This window comes from Schistocerca americana, chromosome X, assembly GCF_021461395.2.
Source record: "Schistocerca americana isolate TAMUIC-IGC-003095 chromosome X, iqSchAmer2.1, whole genome shotgun sequence".
In the NCBI taxonomy this organism is placed as follows: Eukaryota; Metazoa; Arthropoda; class Insecta; order Orthoptera; family Acrididae; genus Schistocerca; species Schistocerca americana.
In genome coordinates, this window is record NC_060130.1 from 160,638,118 (window position 1) to 160,661,409 (window position 23,292).

General features: G+C 46.1%; 1 protein-coding gene and 1 pseudogene across 2 annotated transcripts in view; both read right to left on the reverse strand.

Moving 5' to 3' along the window:
• LOC124556536 (hyaluronidase B-like) overlaps window positions 1–23,292 on the reverse strand; it is a 214,936-nt gene that overhangs the window by 179,740 nt on the left and 11,904 nt on the right. The gene's annotated exons all lie outside the window — the stretch shown is intronic.
• LOC124557510 lies at window positions 1,589–1,706 on the reverse strand (annotated as a pseudogene).

The following is a 23,292-nucleotide window of genomic DNA, read 5'->3' on the forward strand; positions in this document are numbered from 1 at the left end:
AAACCTAACTAACGTAAGGACATCATACACATTCATGCCGGGGCAGGATTCGAACCTGCGACAGTAGCGGTCGCGCGGTTCCAGACTGTAGCGCCTAGAACCGCTCGGCCACTCTGGCCGGCTTTCTTCCCTCGTTCTCTTTGCCAGTGGAACAGGAAAGGAAATGACTAGTGGTAGTACAGGGTACACTCCGTGATGCACCGTACGGTGGCTTGTGGAGAATCTGTGTAGATGTAGATGTGGATGAGGGCAGGCATCTCGTCGTCAAAGTTCCAGTCGACTTCATATGATCCGTCGCAAGGGAGGATTGCGGTGTTGTACATAGAGCACATCGTACCGCCTGCCAAATGGGAACAAATAGGGGACTCCCTGCAACATTCTGTGTCGGAGGATAGTAGCCGGGAAAGGGAACTACCGTCCTACGCGTGGGATGCGTTTGGAGAGGTGCAATGGCCAGACTGTTGATGAACGGTGTCGCATTGTGTTCAGTGCCGAATCACGTTTCTGTTACCGGCCGCGGTGGCCGTGTGGTTCTAGGCGCTTCAGTCCGGAACCGCGAGACTGCTACGGCCGCAGGTTCGAATCCTGCCTCGGGCATGGATGTGTGTGATGTCCTTAGGTTAGTTAGGTTTAAGTAGTTCTAAGTTCTAGGGGACTGATGACCTCAGATGTTAAGTCCCATAGTGCTTAGAGCTATTTGAACCATTTGAACCACGTTTCTGTTCTATTCCGGATTGCCATCGTCGGCGAATATGGCAGCGACCTGGAGATAAGGATACACTTCGGTTTCTCATAATCAGAGCGAGTCCGTAGCTCTTGGTCTAGTGGCTATCATTGCTGTCTCAGGATCATGGGGTACCAGGTTCGATTCCCGGCTGGGATGAGGATTTTCTCTGCCCAGGGACTGAGTGTTTGTGTTGTCCTCAACATTTCATCATCATCATCATCATTTGTGACAGTGGCAAGATTGGACTGTGTAAAAATTGGACTGCGTAAAAATGGGATTTGTACGGGCGCTGATGACTGTGCAGTTGAACACCCCACAAACCAAATATCCTCATCAATCAGAGCGTCCAGCGTGGCTCGCGGTAATGCTTCCCATGGCTGGACATGCACCTTCTTGAGACCAGCAATGGTTCTCGGAGGAATCATTAGGGCCACAGTCTATGGCCTAGAGCGTCGCTTTTAAGTCGTAGTTAACAACTCTAGACACATGGTGTCCTCACGTTGAAAAGTTCTCGTCCTCCAGGCCAACACTGTATCATCCATCAAATGGAACCCGTTTCCTCATGCACTTCGAAAAACGTGCATACACAGGTGTGTAATGTCATCCCTACAGACACCTGTAATCACAGTAACCCTAATAATCAAAGGCAATAACCCTACGAATGAAATAAGAACTCCGTTTTCAGGCCACAAGTGGCCAATCTAGACCATCCGACCGCCGTGTCATCCTCAGATGAGGATGCGGATAGGAGGGGCGTGTGGTCAGCACACCGCTCTCCCGGTCGTTACGATGGCTTTCTTTGAACGGAGTCTCTACTGTACGGTCGAGCAGCTCCTCAATTGGCTAGTGCACCCCGAAAAATGGCAACAGCGCATGGCGGCCCGGATGGTCACCCATCCAAGTGCCGGCCACGCCCGACAGTGCTTAACTTCCGTGATCTGACGGGAACCGGTGGATCCACTGCGGCAAGGCCGTTGCGACGAATGAAATGCAGTGCCACATTTGTTTATAATGTGAAGCAGCTCCAGGTGGGAACACTGACGCTGATATAAATTCCTCATTCAAACGTTTCGGCAGTGTTGCAACGTGTTCTGCAGCACCGCAAAGGAACAGAATGTGAGAATCACTCTGCAGGCTAAACCGTGACTTTTTTACGAACACGACGCTACCTCACTGTACCTGAGTCCACATACGGTTACGAGACAACCACATTCACCGAGTCAGTCGGTGCCGTCGTTTGAGGCAAATACATTTGTCGGGCCTCTCTGCATGCAGATCAAACTGTCGAAACTAACGATATGCAAACCGACGGGTAATATGTGATACAGAGGCTGCAGTGCGATCCTAAGTGCAGGTGACGTCTTCACATACTGAAAGCAAGATAACGAGCCTGGGGCTGGGTTGTAACATATTTTCGATCTTGCACTTACTGCCACTGAATATTTTCATTCTCCTAGACTCTTCACAACAGCTATGAAATGACTGGCTCTACACAATCAAGTTGTTGCCATCCCAGTGCATTTGTTGTGTCATCCTGAATATATCGACCCGAAGGCACACAACAAAGAGTCTAATCCACTATATTAGAGACTTGGACCCATGTGGTCTATTATAGGCATTGCAAGTTTTTCGTACCATCGTGCCATGTGTATCACGTGTTGCAGTGCTGACACTCCACAGTTCGATCCACATAATGTCGTCATAATGGAATGTTTTTCGTGGATCTCTACAATTCCTTAATTGTGGGCACAAGTGCACTTCAGATCTCAAAAAAGCACAATGCTATACACTGAAAATTCTTTCTGCTGGTGAATAAAACAAGCAGAGGTCAACATGGACAATATACACCACTGGCCATTAAAATTGCTACATCAAGAAGAAATGCAGATGATTAACGGATATTCATTGGACAAATATATTATACTAGAACTGATATGTAATTACATTTTCACGCAATTTGGGTGCATCGATCCTGAGAAATCAGTACCCAGAACAACCAGCCCTGGCCATAATAACGGCCTTGGTACGCCTGGGCATTGAGTCAAACACAGCTTGGGTGGCGTGTACAGGTACAGCTGCCCATGCAGCTTCAACACGATACCACAGTTCATCAAGAGTAGTGACTGGCATATTGTGACGAGCCAGTTGCTCGGCCACCATTGACCAGACGTTTTCAATTGGTGAGAGATCTGGAGAATGCGCTGGCCAGGGCAGCAGACGAACATTTTCTGTATCCAGAAAGGCCCGTACAGGACATGCAACGTGCGGTCATGCATTATCCTGCTGAAATGTACGGTTACGCAGGGATCGAATGAAGGGTAGAGCCACGGTTCGTAACACATCTCAAATGTAACGTCCACTGTTCAAAGAGACGTCAATGCGAACAAAAGGTGACCGAGACGTGTAACCAATGGCACCCCATACCATCATGCCGGGTGATACGCCGGTATGGCGATGACGAAAACACGCTTGCAATGTGCGTTCACCGCGATGTCGCCAAACACGGATGCAACCATCATGATGCTGTAAACAGAACCTGGACTCATCCGAAAATATAACGTTTTGCCATTCGTGCACCCATGTTCGTCGTTGAGTACACCATCGCAGGCGCTCCTGTCTGTGATGCAGCGTCAAAGGTAACCGCAGTCATGGGCTCTGAGCTGATAGTCAATGCTGCTGCAAACGTCGTCGAGCTGTTCGTGCAGATGGTTGTTGTCTTGCAAACGTCCCCATCTGTTGACTCAGGGATCGAGACGTGGCTGCTCGATCCGTTACAACTATGCGGATAAGATGCCTGTCATCTCGACTGCTAGTGATAAGGGGCCGTTGGGATCCAGCACGGCGTTCCGTATTACCATCCTGAACCCAACGATTCCGTATTCTGCTAACAATCATTGGATCTCGACCAAAGCGGGCAGCAATGTCGCGATACGACAAAACCACAATCGCGATAGGCTACAATCCGACCTTTATCAAAGTTGGAAAGGTGATCGTACTCGTTTCTCGTCCTTACACGAGGCATCACAACAACGTTTCACCAGGCAACGCCGGTCAACTGGTGTTTGTGTATGAGAAATCGGTTGGAAATTTTCCTCATGTCAGCACGTTGTAGGCGTCGCCACCGGCACCAACCTTGTTTGAATGCTCTGAAAAGCTAATCATTTGCGTATCACAGCATCTTCTTGCTGTCGGTTAAATTTCGCGTCTGTAGCACGTCATCTTCGTGGTGTAGCAATTTTAATGGCCAGTAGTGTAATTTAGGTATCCCGTCGTTGCTGAGCATTTCATGCACTTATATTTCGTCTTGGAAACGGCGAAGTACACGGATGATTAGTTGGAAGGAATAGATAGCGTTCTGAAATTAAACTATAAGATGAATATAAACAACAGCTGAAACGAAAGAACAATGGCATGTAGTCAAATTAAACCAAGGAATGCTGAGGGTATTCGATCATGAAATGTGACATTTAAAGCAGTAGACGAGTTTTACTATTTGGGTAGCAAAATAAACGACGGACGGAAGTAAAGAGGGCATAAAATTTAGACGGGTAATAGCGAGAAAAGTGTGTCGGAAAAAAGGGAAATTCGTTAGTTATAATATAAATTTAAATGTTAGGAAACCTTTTCCGAGGGTATTTTATGGAGTGTATCCTTGTATGGAAGTGAAAAGTAGACGATAAATAGTTCAAATAAACAGATAATACAAACATTTGAAATGTGGTACTGCAGAAGAATGCTGCAGATTAGAATTGGGGAGAAAATAAATTTATGTCACAACTTGACTACAATAAAGGATCGGTTAATAGAACATTTCCTGATGCAACAAGGTATTGACGGTTTAGTGGTTCAAATGGCTCTGAGCACTATGGGACTCAACTGCTGAGGTCATTAGTCCCCTAGAACTTAGAACTAGTTAAACCTAACTAACCTAAGGACATCACAAACATCCATGCCCGAGGCAGGATTCGAACCTGCGACCGTAGCGGTCTTGCGGTTCCAGACTGCAGCGCCTTTAACCGCACGGCCACTTCGGCCGGCGACGGTTTAGTTAGGGAGGGAAGTGCGAGTGGAAGGGAGGGAGAGGGGCGGGAAAAAGTTGTACGTTGCAGTAGTTACGCAGAATGAAGGGGCTTGCAAAGGATAGAGTAACATGGAGATCTGCATCAAACCAGTCTTCGGACTGAAGAGAACAACAACATGGTTTCTAAAAAATGATAGTAGTAATTTAACAAAATGCCAGAAAAACAGGACCTCTGACTTCAAGTAGTAAAAATACACTGACGGGAAAAAAATCGCAACAACAAATTATCATTCATAATGGTGAGTGGTGTTCACTTGCACACTGGGCAGATGTTGGTAAAGAGCAGCCGCTTTTGAGAGCACTTCGACGGTCTCTTCGTTCGGGACAGGAGCCATTTCGGGAGTACATTTGTTCAGGTATCATATTTAATTAATTATCATGTGCAAGATCACCGGTTAATTTAAGTACGAGATAAGTCATTGCAAATGTAAAATGCTGGTACATTAGTTACCGGTGTAACTGCCAGAATGTTGAATGCAAGTATGCAAACGTGCTTGCGCTGAGCTGGACAGGTACCGGAGTTTCATGACTGTTGCGCTTTGTCAGTCAGTAAAGGGACCTTAATGCTGTTTGTGGATAACGCTGGAGTTGTCGCCTGGTAATGTACCATATGGCTGGGTTGGAGACAGCTCTGGTGATCGGCAAGGCCAAGGCAACATATCCACACTATGTAGAGCATGTTTCGTTACAACAGCGGTATGTGGACGAGCTTTATCGTGTTGGAAAACACCCTCTGGAATGTTGTTCATGAACGACAGAACAACAGGTCGAATCGCCAGAATGGCATACAGTTTTGAAGTCATGGTGCGTGGGATAACCATGAGAGTGCTCCTGCGGTCATACGAATCGCACCCCAGACTATAACTCCAGGTGTAGGTCCAGTGTGTCTAGCATGTAGACAGGCTGGTTGCAAGCCCTCAACTGGCCACCTTCTAACCAACACACGGCCATCACTGGCACCGAGGCAGAACCAGCTTTCATCAGAAAACACAACAGACCTCCATCGTCCCCTCCAATGAGGTCTCGCTTGCCACCACTGAAGTCGCAAGTGCCGATAGTTTGCGGTCAGTGGAACGCACGCAACAGGGCATCTGGCTCGCGGCTATCCTTAAAGCAACCGATTTGTGACAGGTCTTCGTGTCATTGTGGTGCCGACTGCTGCTCAAATTGCTGCTGCAGATGCAGTACGGTGCGCCAGAGCCATACGCCGAACACGATGGTCGGCCCTCTCTGTAGTTCTACGTGGTCGTCGTGATCCTAGTCTTCTTGCGACCACACATTCCCGCGACCTTCGCTGTCAGCAATCACATACAGAGGCTACATTCCTACAAAGTTTCTCAGCACTATCGGAGAAGGAACATCAAGCTTCTCGTAGCCCTATTACGTGACCTCGTTCAAAGCCAGTGTGGTGTTGATAATGGATTCTTTGTCATCTGAAAGGCATTCTTGACTTTCATTAACTCGCCACGTCCAGTCTCAAAGGTAACTGACGCTCACGACGGTTACAGCACGAATTTAAAGAAAACCTGACTTGTATCCTAGCGCAACGCTCATGTGACTGGCGTGAAATCTGAATAGACATCATCTTTCAAATGTAGGAACACGCCTACCAACTTTGGTTCATGCCGCAGAATTCCTTCTTGGTGTTGCGATATTTTCCGTCAGTGTAAGAACTATGGTACTACTAAAAGGATGTTTGCAAGACGATTACATTTCTTGTATTAGGAAACTACTTTTCCTCAGACTTTCAAGCAACTTCAAACGGCAGCTGCTTCAAGATATGTATTTCATTATGTTTATCCTACGAAAATGATTTGAAAAGTCCAGACACAAACATTTACTTCAGTGCTCGGGTCTACGTGGACTTTTCGCATGGTTTTGGAAGTGACTATGATTCTGTTTGAATTCAAAGTTTCGACTTGAAATATTTAGAATTATCCCTGTTCTACAGAACAAATTTTTCGGCAGAACATAGTACGTAAGAAATAACTTAATAAGTAGCTCCATTTGACACGGATTATTGACTGTATCTTTAAAAATGGGTGCCACACACTACATGAAACAATATTCTCTCTACTATCAACTGTAATTAATCAGAGCTTTCTTCAGTGAGTAGGAGCATAGGTCACGTCCATCTGCAGATAAAGCAGCAAAACTGCAGCACAGAACTACCGTCCCGTATCACTCGACTCTATGCGTAACAGCCTTCTAGAGTATAATGAAACACACGATAGAAATTATCTTTTCTGTGAGAACCAGCCTAAAACACGGACAAAGCGAAATACAACTCGCCCTCCTCACACATCACCTCCTAAATGCCGCAGGCAGGGGTAACGAGATGAATTCGATTTTTCTAGACGTTTAGATGTCTACTAAAGTAAATAGGCTCGAATGGGGATCTAGCCAAATCTTCAACAGTTTCGAAGGCTTACTGACAAGCACAACACAACATGTTTACCTTAGTGGAGAGTCATCCACAGAAGTATAAACAATTTCGGGTTCGTCTGTGATGATGACTTCCTTGGAGATAACTCAGCAAGCTTCAAGAGATAATCTGCAAACGTCCGAAATCCCAGCCAGAAAAAAACTTTATTCATAGAATACAGTGGACAGTTAACGTTCATGTGATATGTACACAAGTTAGGAGATAATATTAGATGGGAAATTGGAGTTTTCGCATATGACATTGTTATCTAAGGTTATCTACGAGGCAGTTATTACAAGGACATATCTCCATTCTCTGTAGCATGAGAAACTGATCAGCTTACTTAATGTTACATGGTCGATCTTTAACACCTTCTATTCACTAAAAGGAATGTTGTGCTCATCACACGGGTTAACATGACCAAAATATTTTGTCAATTTTTCAGACTGTCATTAGCTGTCTTAAGTAATAAAGTAATAGGCGGCAATATACCGCGTGAATGGAAAAAGAATACTGGCGAATCAGTGGATTTAGCTTCAACGATAAACTGAGAAGTTCTCCACCCTGCAGGGAGATGACATTGATACTAAAGAAATTTTATTCACATGTTGGGACACACTTAGTCTTGATCTGAAGAATCATTTAGATCATAAGCCTTTTTTAAAGTAGTTATGTTACGTCTGAGTGTGTGCTTGCGAGTTTAAGGTGCTCGACAGCGACCTCATTAGCGCCCTTCTAAAATATTCTGAGACGAATGTAGTTAAAACGGGTGAAGCTAGAAGTGCATAAAACAAAAACTCACTGAAAACCGCATCACTCTCTCATCGTGTCATATTCATTCACCTACCCAGTCATACCTAATGACGAAGAATGTAAACACTTCAACATTGTCAATATTAGAATGCGCTGTTAATGTCCTAACTGAATTATAGAAAAGGCTAAAAACAACTCAGAAAGTGTGACTGGTTAATCACTTAGAAAGCTACCTTGATGATACATTAAAGCCTTCTTCCTAATCATTTAAGGAACATGTCAGACATGTCACAAGAAAGTTAAAAGTCTTACTATATTCGCCTCATCATCTGCTAAAATAGAAGACAGATCAGCTTATAAATTAGCCTCTACTCTCGTGTCTGCATATAAAACACTTTCATTTACAACGTGGCTTTCTGAAATGTGTGCGCCATAAACACCACACACTGATGGGTCCTCTCTTCGGACGAGGAATATATGCGTCATCGGACTATGCCCTATCTGTAGTTGAGTGAGGACTCCATCTAGCGTTAGTGGCCGGACGGAGTTACATCCCAGTTAAGTAGTTAACTTTACATGGCTCAGCTTATTGTCTCTCACTTTCAGTTCCCTCTTTCCACTGATGCAGGACCCTGTTGCACAACGGTGAAGATAAAACATTTGGGAGTAGGGGGGGGGGGGCAGCACATTGGGTGGCAGGCTTGGCCGCCTCATCATCTATTCGTTTTCCTGTATCCCTATGTCCCCGGTGTTTGAAGACGGAGAAGGGAGCCCTCGATGTTTTTCTGTTCGGTACATGTTACATGTGTTATATAGGTTTAGGGCACTCTGTGAGTCGGTGTTGACGAGGGGTTTCTCATCTCAAATAATTCAGCAGCAAATTTAGTACAGAGATATGGTAAATAAACCTTCCGCATGCGCTCACAGAAAACCACCCAGCAGCCGAGAGCCCTTAATTAGACTTGTCTGTAAATACAACTACATAAGTATGATTTACACTTAAAATTTGATAAGATATCGAATTAAAAGCATACATTATGTGATCAAAACTATTTGGACACCCCCAAAAACATACGTTTTTTGTATACGGTGCATTTCGCTGCCACCTAATGCCAGGTACTCCATATCAGCGACCTCATTAGTCATTAGACATCATGAGAGAGCAGAATGGGGCGCTACGCGGAACTCACGGACTTCGAACGTGGTCACGTGACTGGGTGTCACTTGCGTCGTACATCTGTACGCGAGATTTCCACACTCCTAAACACTCTAGATCCACTGTTTCCGATGTGATAGTCAAGTGAAAACGTGAAGGGACACGTACAGCACAAAAGTTTACAGCCCGACTTCGTCTGTTGACTGACAGAGACGGCCGACAGTTGAAGAAGGTCGTAATGTGTAATAGGCTGGCATCTATCCAGACCATCACACAGGAATTCCAAACTGCATCAGGATCCACTGCAAGTACTGTGAAGTTAGGCAGGAGGTGAGAAAACAATGATTTCTTGGTCGAGCGGCTGCTCATAAGCCACACATCACGCCGGTAAATGCCAAACGACGTCTCGCTTGATGTAAGGAGCGTAAACATTGGACGATTGAACAGTGAAAAAACGTTGTGTGGAGTGACGAATCACGGTACACAATGTGGCGAGGCGATGGCAGGGCGTGGGCGTGGCGAACGCCCAGTGAACGTCATCTGCCACAGTGTGTAGTGCCAACAGTAAAATTGGGAGGCGGTGGTGTTATGATGTGGTCGTGTTTTTCATGGAGGGGGCTTCCACCCCTTGTTGTTTTGAGTGGCAATAATACAGCACAGGCCTACATTGATGTTTTAAGCACCTTCTTGCTTCCCACTGTTGAAGAGCAATTCGAGGATGGCGATTGCATCTTTTACCAAGATCGAAAACCTGTTCATAATGCAGGGCCTGTGCCGGAGTGGTTACACGACAGTAACATTCCTGTAATGGTCTGGCCTGCACAGAGTTCGGACCTGAATCCTATAGAATACCTTTGGAATGTTTTGGAATGCCGGCTTCGTGCCAGGCCTCGCCGCCCGCCTCGACACCTCTCCTCAGTGCACCACTCCGTGAAGAATGGGCTGCCATTCCCCAAGAAACCTTCCAGCACCTGATTGAACGTATGCCTGCGAGAGAGGAAGCTGTCATCGAGGCTAAGGATGGGCCAACACCGAATTGAATTGGGTCATTACCGATGGAGGGCGCCACGAACTTGTAAGTCATTTTCAGCCAGGTGTCCGGATACTTTTGATCACACAATGTACTTAGGAGCACAGTTTCTCCCGGCCTAATCAATAGCCGAAGCAGAGTCGGCTCCAACGGTGGATCAGAATTGGTATTCGTTGCACGCCACAAGGTTCTACTTTTTATGGATATTAAATTCCCGGAGTTACTGTTCTCACTTCTGTTGCTATGAATCCACACGTGGGCACGCGACAGGTTGTTCTGCTAACTTGCAGGGTTGGAAATGCATGCTTGAACATAAACGCAGATGCTATCCAAGTTGGCAGGTTGCACAGTTGTATTTGACCATGAACGGCACCTGTGCTGTGCCCTCAATACGTCGCGGTCAGAGCAGTGTACTGTGATCTTGTGAGTGCCCCACGTCGGAGATAAGTGAATTCGAAGTTGTTGGTGATGGTATGGTGGATACTTCCGTAACCTAGGCAGCCGAAGTGTTTGGTGTTTCAAGAGGCACCGTATCGAAGATTTATACAACATGCTGGGAAAGCAGAAAAAACATCAACCGCTAAGTCACAACGAGGGCGAAACTGTTTGATGCTCACGGTCATTGAAGAGGACTGTAACGAAAAAAAAAGAGGACGATAGCTGCAAAAGTTACTGTAGAACTGAATGTCGCAGTCCAAAATGTTTCGAGACTGGATTAACAAAAAACCGAGAAAAGTTAAGATGGTGGTTTTAACGGTTGGGGTGTTCTACATAGTGTTCCCCAACTTGAGTTCAAAGCGCAGAACGTTCATACAACCATATGGGACTCTCAGAAATGTCCTTCTTTAGGACGTTGTTGCATTGACTTAGATATCGGTTATGTCGCCAAAGGGTTGACCCGTCATGTGAATTTCTGCACGTTGTAGTTTTTTGACAGATTGATATTGGTAACATTAAGTACTGTCACAGGTGACGATTTTTTCCAGAAGAAAATGCCCGATTTTGGCATTACAATCAAGTTGCGGCAGATGTCCACGCATCGTTTTTCTGATGAGTCAAAGAATGCTGGAAAGTTTGGCACACACTTTTTTGTTCTTCAAAACATTTGGAGAATATCTTGAAGACTTGATGTAGAGAAGTTACTCTACTTCGGTTTGTGACAAAACAAATTTGACTCACTACTGCTGCACGGCCTCTACTTACTGTCTGCTCGTAACTAGCCGAATGCACGTCTGTTGTTTACAGTTGTTAGTTCAACCTGCCACTGTAGTTACTGCGCTTATGTCGCTTATACGCCAGCAATAAAATCAGTCTCGGAACTTTTGGGATGGTGGGTTTATGTTATCACATAAGTCTTGTTTATCTTTCATTACAGTTATGGTTGTATATGTGTGAATATACTGCTATTATTCCTTTCACACTGTGAAACATCGAGCAATACGAATAGCAGTTGCCATGCTGGGGATATCCTGCACACCACTGACAGATCCCACTAAGTTGCTCAAAAACGTATTGCACCACTTGTGTATTTGAGAATGTGTGCGGACTTAGATTCGATGGCAGACAGGGGGCAGCAGGGAATAAAAGAATAAAGCTAATGAAACTGTAAACCAAAATCTGCTGCTGGTTAACATTCATTACTTGTTGCTCCATCACGTCCATTGTAACATGCTTTGATCCTCCTTGAAATGTCTACATTGTGGTGAAGTTGATGATTAAGCCTGTCAGACTCTTCGGGGCAACTCTCTGGAGCTCATCGAAGGTGTGAAGAAGGTTCCTACGATGACACATGGCAACCTGATCATGAGAATGCTTAGATGGATTCATGTAAGTGCATACCGAGTCATTTCGTCCGGGCGATTTATACCCCCGAAAGGAAGGTGTTCTCGAGGAAGGCGCGGTGTGATTGTGCATTACCATCTCTAAAGACGAACCCAACGCCAAAATGTTGACTGTAGAGCTGGACAATAGGTTAGCGGAGCCTATGCACGGTCCTCAAATTACGCTCGATGGTGGTGAAAGGCAATCGACATCTTTTTATCTTGGCTGCCTCCACACTGTTCTGCGACGGAAGTCAAGTGACAAACAATCCTACACTCGTCGATGAAGACAAACGGGCGCCATCGATTTAGGTGTCATTGCAGGCGTTCCCTTGACCACTTTCTTCGTGCACTGCAGAGCTCTGAGTTTTGTGCTATGGTTCCTAATGGGCGCCTAGGGCGAAAATCATCACGTGGAGACGGCTGTGTACTATTTGGGTCGAGGCAGCCCTCTCAGTTGCCTCCAAAAACACAAAGCGTAATTCTGTGGCATGATCCTTTGAATATCTGCGATCCATAAATCGAAGGTAGTGGTAGTCAGCTGGTATTGTTGACTGTGGGCGACCATTGCGTATCAGATCTTAAGTGTTTTCTGTCTCACTATTATGGATGAATGTTCAGATATCTTCCGCAGTCAATTCTATTGCGTTTTGAGCTACACAATCACGCTTCTGGGCCCTTTTCATGGATCTAATTCTCATTCCACGAAGCTTCCGAACTGCAGCTAGATGACATCGACATCTTGCCACATATTTCGGCAGACAACCACTCAGCCATTGTAAAACACTCATCTAAAAATAGTTGTACGGTTGTCAAACGAAATATTGCGGCAACATGTCGACGTCATCAGGCTGCAATTTCGAAACTTCATGGAATACTCATTACGTTGGGAAAACTTCAAGAGTGAGATATAATTCTGTCAGTCCTCTGCTTAGATCTCTCGGTCGGCAAGAGTTCTTTAAGAGTACGATTCGTGCCTCAATTAGGCACACAGTTTGGACCCGTCAGAAAATTTCACACGTGATGTAAGTAAGATGGCTATTTAGAAAGTAAGCTCCGATGGCGCGCGAAATGGAAACCACAATGAAAATCCGATGAAACTTTGCACAGATGTGTTGGGCAGTGTCTCTATTATTCCCGCCGATCGCATCACGTCACTCTTTTCAGTTCTGAGCACACAGTGAGAACTAGAGAGATAGTGTCTCCTGCCAAGTATGAAGGCCTGGTGAGAGATTTCGCCTGAAGTGATGCAGACCACATAACATAAGTGTCATGCGTTTCCTTCTTCATGACACTTCTAGGCCGGTCCCTGCAGTGGCAATGAAGTTGCTCCTGCAGCGTTGTCAATGGGAAGTGTTTGATCACCCACAATACAGCCCATAATGGGCACCCCCTGAGTTTCATCTCTACTCACACGATCCGTTGGCTATGAAGACAACATTTTGGCACAGACAACAAGCTGTAGACTAGCGCAGAGAATTGATGGAAATCACAGGTGACTGCCTTCTATGACGAGGGTACTGGAAAGATGGTAAAACGTTACGACAAATACCTCAGTCGGAGAGGCGACTATGTAGAGAAGTAGTTGGAAAGTAGAGCTAACTGTTACAAATAAAACATTTTTGATTTTCACAGTGGTTTCCAATTCACGACCGATCGGACCTTTCTTCCCGAATACCCTCGTGTCTTATAGATGTCACAACCAGTGAAATGTTTACTTTGAGAGAACGTGGCAGGCAATACTTTAGAAGCACTTTACCCTTGACTCATATTTGCAAGGACAGCGGTTCAAGACCGCTTCCTTCCTTTAGGATTTATGTTCCCCGTGATTTCTCTAAACTGCTAAAAGCAAATGCCGGGATGGTTCTTGTGAAAGAGCATGGTCGATTTCCTTACTCAGTCTGAGCTACTGCTCCTAATATGAGAATTTCGTCAGTGATAGAAGTTAAACCCTAATTTTCCTTCCTTCAAACGCTGTTCAAAGACTTATATGATGAAAATAAAGATTACTTGTAACACCATTAGTCACTTATGACAGAATTTTCACGTTTTCTGGTGTGTCAAACGCGGCCTTGCGGCGTTTTATCGAGTAAGCCTAAAAGGAAATGTCAGTATCCAGCATCAATTTTTCATTCTGCAGCAGAGCGTTCGCTGCTATGAAACTTCCTGGAAGATTAAAACGGTCCCGAGTTCGAGTCTCGGTCCGGCACACAGTTTTAATCTACCAGGAGATTTCGAAAGCTCAGTGGCTGTAACGCTGCGAAGAATGACCGAACAAGACAAGAGACGCAGGTTTGGTTACAAGCAACACGGAGGAGAGAGTCTGGCGTAGAAACCGGTCGCTATAGCTCCGGTGCCTGATGATCAAGCCTTTTGCTGCACGTATGGTCACTTACCGACAACCGCACATCTGACTTGTTAGAAATCTCAGCAGCTGTCCCGCAGGATAACTTTCCATGCAAACAGCTGGCCACTTCAGACTACTGTAAGCCTACAGAAACGCACAATTTTGCCTTTAGTTATCTAGTACTAACAAGAACTTGCCTTTCTTGTTTCTTCTCAGGCCAAAGACTGAAAAATTCGATCGTCCATTCCTATACGGCAACTGAATCGACGAAATGATGTTGAATTTGTAGGTGACTAGTCCTCAAACATCACAGGTAGTTGGTACTGGCGAAAAAGCACTGTCTAAGAGCTAGATAACCCCATGAGTTTATAAATATGCTAATTATAGAATCAGACCTCATAACTAACTATTCCTGGATTTCAACACACGGTTAAATTAACCACGATGTATTTAATACATTTGCATTTCCGTTGCTGTTTCAGAGGCACCTCTCTGATTCCTCAAAGCATTTTTGTTTTGCTTTTTTGTTTCGTTGCACAGCGTTCAGTAGGTGCATGCTGAGGACGTGTGCAAAAACGGAAAAGGCAGAATAGGTAGCAGATCTGCAAAGATAGGGGAGGAATTCAGAGTTCAGGCTTCTGACTACAATGAAGAGTATAGAGACGGAACATTAGCTTAACTTGATGTGGATAGGGATGTAATAGAGCATGGCCTGTATGAAGAGATCGTCCAAATATTGTCTTTATGTAGGAAAACGATAGAAATCTTGAATCTGGATGACTGGTCAAGCATCTGACTCTTGGTCGTACCGAGTACGAGTCCGGTGTCGGAAATAGTACGTTATTTCGCTCGGTTCATATGGACTAACGGGGTAAGGAAGACAGAACAAGAACGATGAGAGTGGGTTCTGCACATAATTCAATACTGCAGACGTGGTGAGGAGGGTACGGGTAAGACGAAGCATATACATTTTCTTAGACGACTACTCATTTCACCAAAGGCATACCAGTCTCCATAGCAGATGTCGTTGACGCAAGTTAAGGCGGTGACGCTAGAATAGGGAGTAGGCGATTCGAGTCCAAAGCGTGATATAAATTTTTGTCTCGTAGTACACTACTGGCCATCAAAATTGCTACACCAAGAAGAAATGCAGATGATAAATGGGTATTCATTGAACAAGTATATTATACTAGAACTGACATGTGATTACATTTTCACGCAATTTGGGTGCATACATCCTGAGAAATCAGTACTCATAACAACCACCTCTGGCCGTAATAACGGCCTTGATACGCCTGGGCATTGAGTCAAACAGAGCTTGGATGGCGTGTACAGGTACAGCTGCCCATGCAGCTTCAACACGAAACCACAGTTCATCAACAGTAGTGACTGGCGTATTGCGACGAGCCAGTTGTTCGCCCACCACTGACCAGACGTTTCCAATTGGTGAGAGATCTGGAGAATGTGCTGGCCAGGGCCGCAGTCGAATATTTTCTGTATCCAGAAAGGCCCGTACAGGACCTGCAACATGCGGTCGTGCATTATCCTGCTGAAATGTAGGGTTTCGCAGGGATCTATGAAGGGTAGAGCCACGGGTCGTAACACATCTGAAATGTAACGTCCACTGTTCAAAGTGCCGTCAATGCCAACAAGAGGTGACCGAGACGTGTAACCAGTGGCACCCCATACCATCACGCCGGGTGATACGCCGGTATGGCGATGACGAATAGACGCTTCCTATGTGTGTTCACCGCGATGTTGCCAAACACGGATGCGACCATCATGATGCTGTAAACACAACCTGGATTCATCCGAAAAAATGACGTTTTGCCATTCCTGCACCCAGGTTCGTCGTCGAATACACAATCGCAGGCGCTCCTGCCTGTGATACAGGGTCAAGAGTAACTGTAGCCACGGTCTCCGAGCTGATAGTCCATGCTGCTGCAAACGTCGTCGAACTGTTCGTGCAGATGGTTGTTGTCTTGCAAACGTCCACATCTGTTGACTCAGGGATCGAGACGTGGCTGCACGATCCGTTACAGCCATGCGGATAAGATGCCTGTCATCTCGACTGCTAGTGAGTGATACGAGGACGATGGGATCCAGCACGGCGTTCCGTATCACCGTCCTGAACCCACCGATTCCATATGCTGCTAACAGTCATTGGATCTCGACCAACGCGAGCAGCAATGTCGCGATACGATAAACCGCAATCGCGATAGGCTACAATCCGACCTTTATCAAAGTCGGAAACGTGATGGTACGCATTTCTCCTCCTTACACGAGGCATCACAACAACGTTTCAGCAGGCAACGCCGGTCAACTGCTGTTTGTGTACGAGAAATCGATTGGAAACTTTCCTCATGTCAGCATGTTGTAGGTGTCGCCACCGGCGCCAACCTTGTGTGAATGCTCTGAAAAGCTAATCGTTTGCATATCACAGCATCTGTTCCTGTCGGTGAAATTTCGCGTCTGTAGCACGTCATCTTCGTGGTGTAGCAAATTTAATGGCCACTAGTGTATTTCACCGGGCGAGAGGAGCAGGGTTGATGGCCTACAGCTGTTGATCACCAGACCAAGAATCAATATACTAAATCCCATCGATGGACCGTGCTACGGTGTCAGGCAGTATACGACGAGACTGAATCTGAGATGGCAGGGAATGACATGGGATTAAGCAGTATGCTAGTACCCCTGGGTACCACTACAAATCACCTGGGCAGATTTCACGGTGTTATCAATAAAACTGTCTTTGAAGTACGCAATGTCATCTATCAAGGCGTCGGGAATATATGGATGTCCGGAAGGCGTTCGGCGTTAGTTCCTTGTCGCCGGCTCGCCAGACGCATGAGAGAAAAATTTTTAACACGTGTTCTACGTCTACGTATGTACTCTGTCAACAACTGTAAAGCGAGTGGCGGATGATACAACGTAGCAATGTTGTCGATTTTCTGTCCTATTCCATTCACGTATCGAGTGAGGGGAAATGACTGCCTATGCGCTGGTGTCCAAAATAAAGCAACAAACTGCTACTTCTCCGTTCTGTATCTAATTCACGGTATAATCACACAAACTGTCAACCAGATGTCCGTACGATAGTGTTCTGCACGGAAGACAGCATTCCAGTCGATGGACAACCATCCCAACAATGACGTCAGGGCACCTATGAAATGAGGTAATGTTTGCCGGGTACCCCCGAATCCACAATCGCTGCCTACACAGTCACAGACGGTGCAGTATCACACAGAGAAGATGCCAAGCAGGCTCACTTCTGTGGAGGGTCACTGAAAGAAGGGAAGCAGGACAGCCGCAAACTAATGTGGCTCGATGGCTTAATGTGAATCGTTCCGTTGCTTCTCGGATGTGGCGTCAGTTTATAGAGACCGAAGCTGTATCCTGAAGACCAGGGCAGGGCCAATCACGTGTGACTTCACAACAGAGGACCGTCGTTTGGCTATAAGGGCACGACAGTACCGCCTTGGTACTGCATGGCAGCTGGCAGTATGAATTGGACGTCTTGTATCGAGGCAAATGGTGTGCAGAAGGCTTCGGCAGAGTGGCCTTTACTGTCGGAGACCTACTGTATGTCTACCTCTGACGCGTCTTCACAGAAGGGAACGTCTAGAGTGGAGTCATCAACATGCCGCTCGGACGATCGAACAATGGGCCAATATTATTGTCACTGAGCAGTCCCGATTCAGTTTTCAGACTGATTCCTTATGTATTCGCAACTGGAGCGAACGTGGAACACGATTTCGGTACCCAAACATTGTAGAAAGAGATCGATATCGAGGAGCATCCCTAATGCTGTGGGCAGGGATCATGTTTACCACACGAACCACTCTTCATGAAATTGTACGGGCGAATCGGTAAGGTTTAACTGCTGTCAGGTATCGTGACGAGATCTTGGGTCCTCATTTGCGGTTGTTGCGAGGTTTTCTTGAAAATGGAAGATACTGCACTCATGGCGTCGCCTGCTCGTTCTCCCGATTTGAATCCCATAGAGGATTCTGGGATGCACTATGGAGATGGTTTGCATCACGACAGCATCCACCAACCACTCTCCAAGACTGTGAACAGCTCTGCAGTAAGAATGGGCGTTATTGCCTCAGTGTGAGACTGATGATATCATTCACAGCATGACCCGTCGTTGTCAGGTCCGTATTGCTGCCAGAGGTGGTCACACCCCATACTGAGCATATTAACCAGTTGTTAGAATGTGTGTGCAAATCCGTGAAGCTGGAAAAAACGAAGGACATTTTTGTCTACCGTTATGCATGTTGTAGTTGTTTACGTTTTGGATTCTTTACATTTTTCCACTGTACTATCACCTGTTTATAGTATTTTGTGGCAAACTAAACCCAACTTTGCAAAATTTTCGTTTGTTGCTTTAATTTTAGACACCAGTGTATGACTATACACGCGCCCTAATCTCTCTCTCTCTCTCTCTCTCTCTCTCTCTCTCTCGTGATTTCTACTTCATATAAAGTGTGTTTAACAGTTCTCATTACACGTTTCTAGGGTTTGTTGTTGGGATTAAGTAGCTAAAACTTTGATAAAGAACCCATGTCTGGAAATGTACCGTTTGGATATTAAATAAGTTTCAAAATCGGATCACTTTCAAATCTCCAGCTTAACGGTTCTCACACAAACTGAGAAGAGGGCGTCGTTGCCACTCCCTGTGGTAATGTTGACACTCGTCATCTGCATGCTCCTCTACATGATTACTCACAATTCACAATTAAATGCCCAGCAGAGGGTTCGTCGAATCACCTTCAAGATATTTCTCCACCTCTCGAACAGCGAGCGGGAAAAACGAACACTTAAATCTTTCTGTGCGAGCTCTGATTTCCTTGTTTCATTATGATGGTCATTCCTCCCAATGTAGGTGGGCGCCTACATAATATTTTCAGTCTCTGAGGAGAAAGTTGGTGACTGGAATTTCACGAGAAGATTCTGTCGCAACGAAAATCGTCGTTGTTTTAACGACTGCCACTCTAGTTCACGTATCATATCCGTGACGGTCTCTCCCCTATTTCGTAATAGTACAAAAAGAGCTCCCCTTATTTAAAGTTTTTCGATGTCCTCCGTCGATCTTATCTGATGCGAATTCCACACCTCACAGCAGTACTCTAAAAGAGGGCGGACAAGCGCAGTGTAGGTAGCCTCTTTAATAGACCTGTTGCATTTTCTCAGTGTGCTGTCAATAAATCGTAGTCTTTGGTTTGCTTTACCCACAGTACCTATACCATCACTCCATCTTAAGTTATTCTTAATAGCAGTCATTAAGTATTTAGTTGAATTTATAGTCTTTAGATTTGTGTGATTTATCGTGTCACCGAAATATAGCGGTTTCCTTCTGGTACTCATGCGGATGACTTCACACCTTTCATTATTTAGTGTCAACTGCCACTTTTCGCACCATACAGTTGTCTAAATCAGTTTGCAATTTGTTTTGATCATATGATGACTTTATAAGATGGTAAATGACAGCATCATCTGGAAACACTTTAACTGTGCTGCTCAGATTGTCTCCTAATCTCCCAAACCGTTTATGTAGATCAGGAACAGCAGAAGGCCTGGAACACTTCCTTGGGGAACGCCAGATATTACTTCTGTTTTACTCGATGGCTTTCCTTCAGATACTTCTAACTGTGAACTTTCTGACACGAAATCACTAATCCAGACGCACAACAGAGACGATAGTCCATCGGCGCGCACTTCGATTAGAAATCGCTTGTGAGGTACGGTGTCAAAAGCCTTCTGGAAACCTAACAATATGGAATCAATTTGACATCTCCTGTCAATAGCACTCGTATCTTCGTAAGAATAAAGAGCTAGTGGTGTTTCACAGGAACGATATTTTCTGAATCCGTGTTGGCTGTTTGTCAATAAATCGTTTTCATCGAGGTAACTCATAACGTTCGAACACAGAGTATGGGTTCTGCAACGCGCTCACATGCTGGCCGCAAAGTTGGTACGGTGCTGGATGGTCGTTGGTGTATGTGGACATGCTTAAACATACACTCCTGGAAATGGAAAAAAGAACACATTGACACCGGTGTGTCAGACCCACCATACTTGCTCCGGACACTGCGAGAGGGCTGTACAAGCAATGATCACACGCACGGCACAGCGGACACACCAGGAACCGCGGTGTTGGCCGTCGAATGGCGCTAGCTGCGCAGCATTTGTGCACCGCCGCCGTCAGTGTCAGCCAGTTTGCCGTGGCATACGGAGCTCCATCGCAGTCTTTAACACTGGTAGCATGCCGCGACAGCGTGGACGTGAACCGTATGTGCAGTTGACGGACTTTGAGCGAGGGCGTATAGTGGGCATGCGGGAGGCCGGGTGGACGTACCGCCGAATTGCTCAACACGTGGGGCGTGAGGTGTCCACAGTACATCGATGTTGTCGCCAGTGGTCGGCGGAAGGTGCACGTGCCCGTCGACCTGGGACCGGACCGCAGCGACGCACGGATGCACGCCAAGACCGTAGGATCCTACGCAGTGCCGTAGGGGACCGCACCGCCACTTCCCAGCAAATTAGGGACACTGTTGCTCCTGAGGTATCGGCGATGACCATTCGCAACCGTCTCCATGAAGCTGGGCTACGGTCCCGCACACCGTTAGGCCGTCTTCCGCTCACGCCCCAACATCGTGCAGCCCGCCTCCAGTGGTGTCGCGACAGGCGTGAATGGAGGGACGAATGGAGACGTGTCGTCTTCAGCGATGAGAGTCGCTTCTGCCTTGGTGCCAATGATGGTCGTATGCGTGTTTGGCGCCGTGCAGGTGAGCGCCACAATCAGGACTGCATACGACCGAGGCACACAGGGCCAACACCCGGCATCATGGTGTGGGGAGCGATCTCCTACACTGGCCGTACACCACTGGTGATCGTCGAGGGGACACTGAATAGTGCACGGTACATCCAAACCGTCATCGAACCCATCGTTCTACCATTCCTAGACCGGCAAGGGAACTTACTGTTCCAACAGGACAATGCACGTCCGCATGTATCCTGTGCCACCCAACGTGCTCTAGAAGGTGTAAGTCAACTATCCTGGCCAGCAAGATCTCCGGATCTGTCCCCCATTGAGCATGTTTGGGACTGGATGAAGCGTCGTCTCACGCGGTCTGCACGTCCAGCACGAACGCTGGTCCAACTGAGGCGCCAGGTGGAAATGGCATGGCAAGCCGTTCCACAGGACTACATCCAGCATCTCTACGATCGTCTCCATGGGAGAATAGCAGCCTGCATTGCTGCGAAAGGTGGATATACACTGTACTAGTGCCGACATTGTGCATGCTCTGTTGCCTGTGTCTATGTGCCTGTGGTTCTGTCAGTGTGATCATGTGATGTATCTGACCCCAGGAATGTGTCAATAAAGTTTCCCCTTCCTGGGACAATGAATTCACGGTGTTCTTATTTCAATTTCCAGGAGTGTATCTCTCCACCGCATCTCACACGTGTTCGATGGGCTTAAGTCAGAGATACGGGCAGGCTAGTCCCTTCCCCGAATATCCTCTTGTTCCAAGAGCCCATCCACATGCGCTATTCGATGAGTTCGCACATTGTCATCCATAAAAGTCATGCCAGGGCCGACTGCAGCCCTGAAAAGACGCACATGCAGAAGGAATATATTGTCGAAATACCTCTGATCGGTGAGTATACCGTGTTCATAGACTTGAAGATCAATACGCCCATGCAACAATATGGCATCTGATCCGTAATATCTGGACCGCTAAAACGATCATTTTCAACAATGTTCCCGGGTACATTATGTCTTCCCACCCCTCTTCACATTATTTCAAGTCCAGAATCACTACTCGGAAACGGCGCCGGCAATGTGCAGGCGTAAGCGGAACACAGCGTAATTGTGGGGCAAGGACACCACCCCTGTTCTGTCGGCGTGTCTTTGTTGAGTACGAGATTGCGTGCTTTGCAGTCCCATTGTTGGATGTGTGTCCGTTCTTGCAACGGTTGTCTGCTGCCGTAGTTAACCGTGGTCGACCACCTCTTCTGTTTCGGGTAGCAGTGCGAGTAGTTCGGAACACTCCCTGTGCACGTGACACATACTGTGAGGAATACCAAACTCCTTGGCTACACTCGGCACACACTGTCCTTCTTGCAGTTTCCTGATCATCCTTTCCCGTTTGAAGTCATGCAAATGTTGTCCCAGAGCCATGTGGTAGTAAAGAACACCATCACAGTGCACCGTAACTGCACACTAATTTACAAACTTCGTGTTTTTCCATTTCCTGCAGTGCCTCGCGTTGCGGCAATAGCCCCATATGGCACTATAGTCACCCTGAACCCTTGCCACGCAATGTCCAACTTTCTGTGCACCTCTGAGACCTCTGGCAGAATGCTCCCGCACTTTCATTCATTTCCACCAAGTAGTTCACATGTTATGTTACTTTATTTGCCTCCTCCTTACGTTTTTTTTTGCATTGCGAAATGCAGACATTCACTATTAATCTTGTAATCAGATACTGTCAGCCTCTTTCTCATCGTTATATGGGTTCTGGTACATTAATCCATTTTTAAAAAGAGGCTGCCATTCATTGCATCAGGTGGAAATTTTATCCAAGTTTTTCTTATGTTCTTTTCGATCGTATAACGTCGGCACTTTCCTATAGACAACAGTATTATCAGAGAACCATCTTATAGTGCTGCTGATAACTATCTGACGAAGCGTTTCTGTCTATTGAGAACTTTAGAGTCTTATTACTGAGTTCTATTAACAAAATAATCGAGCCAGTCACGTATTTCCGAAGAGACTCCTTAGAATCGTATATTGGTCAGTAGTCGACGATGTGGTGCAGTGTCAAACGTCTTTCGGTAATCTACGAAGATGTAACCTGCCTGTTCAGCTGCGCCTGTTGTCTGGGCGATACTACACTACTGGCCATTAAAATTGCTACACCACGAAGATGACGTGCTACAGACG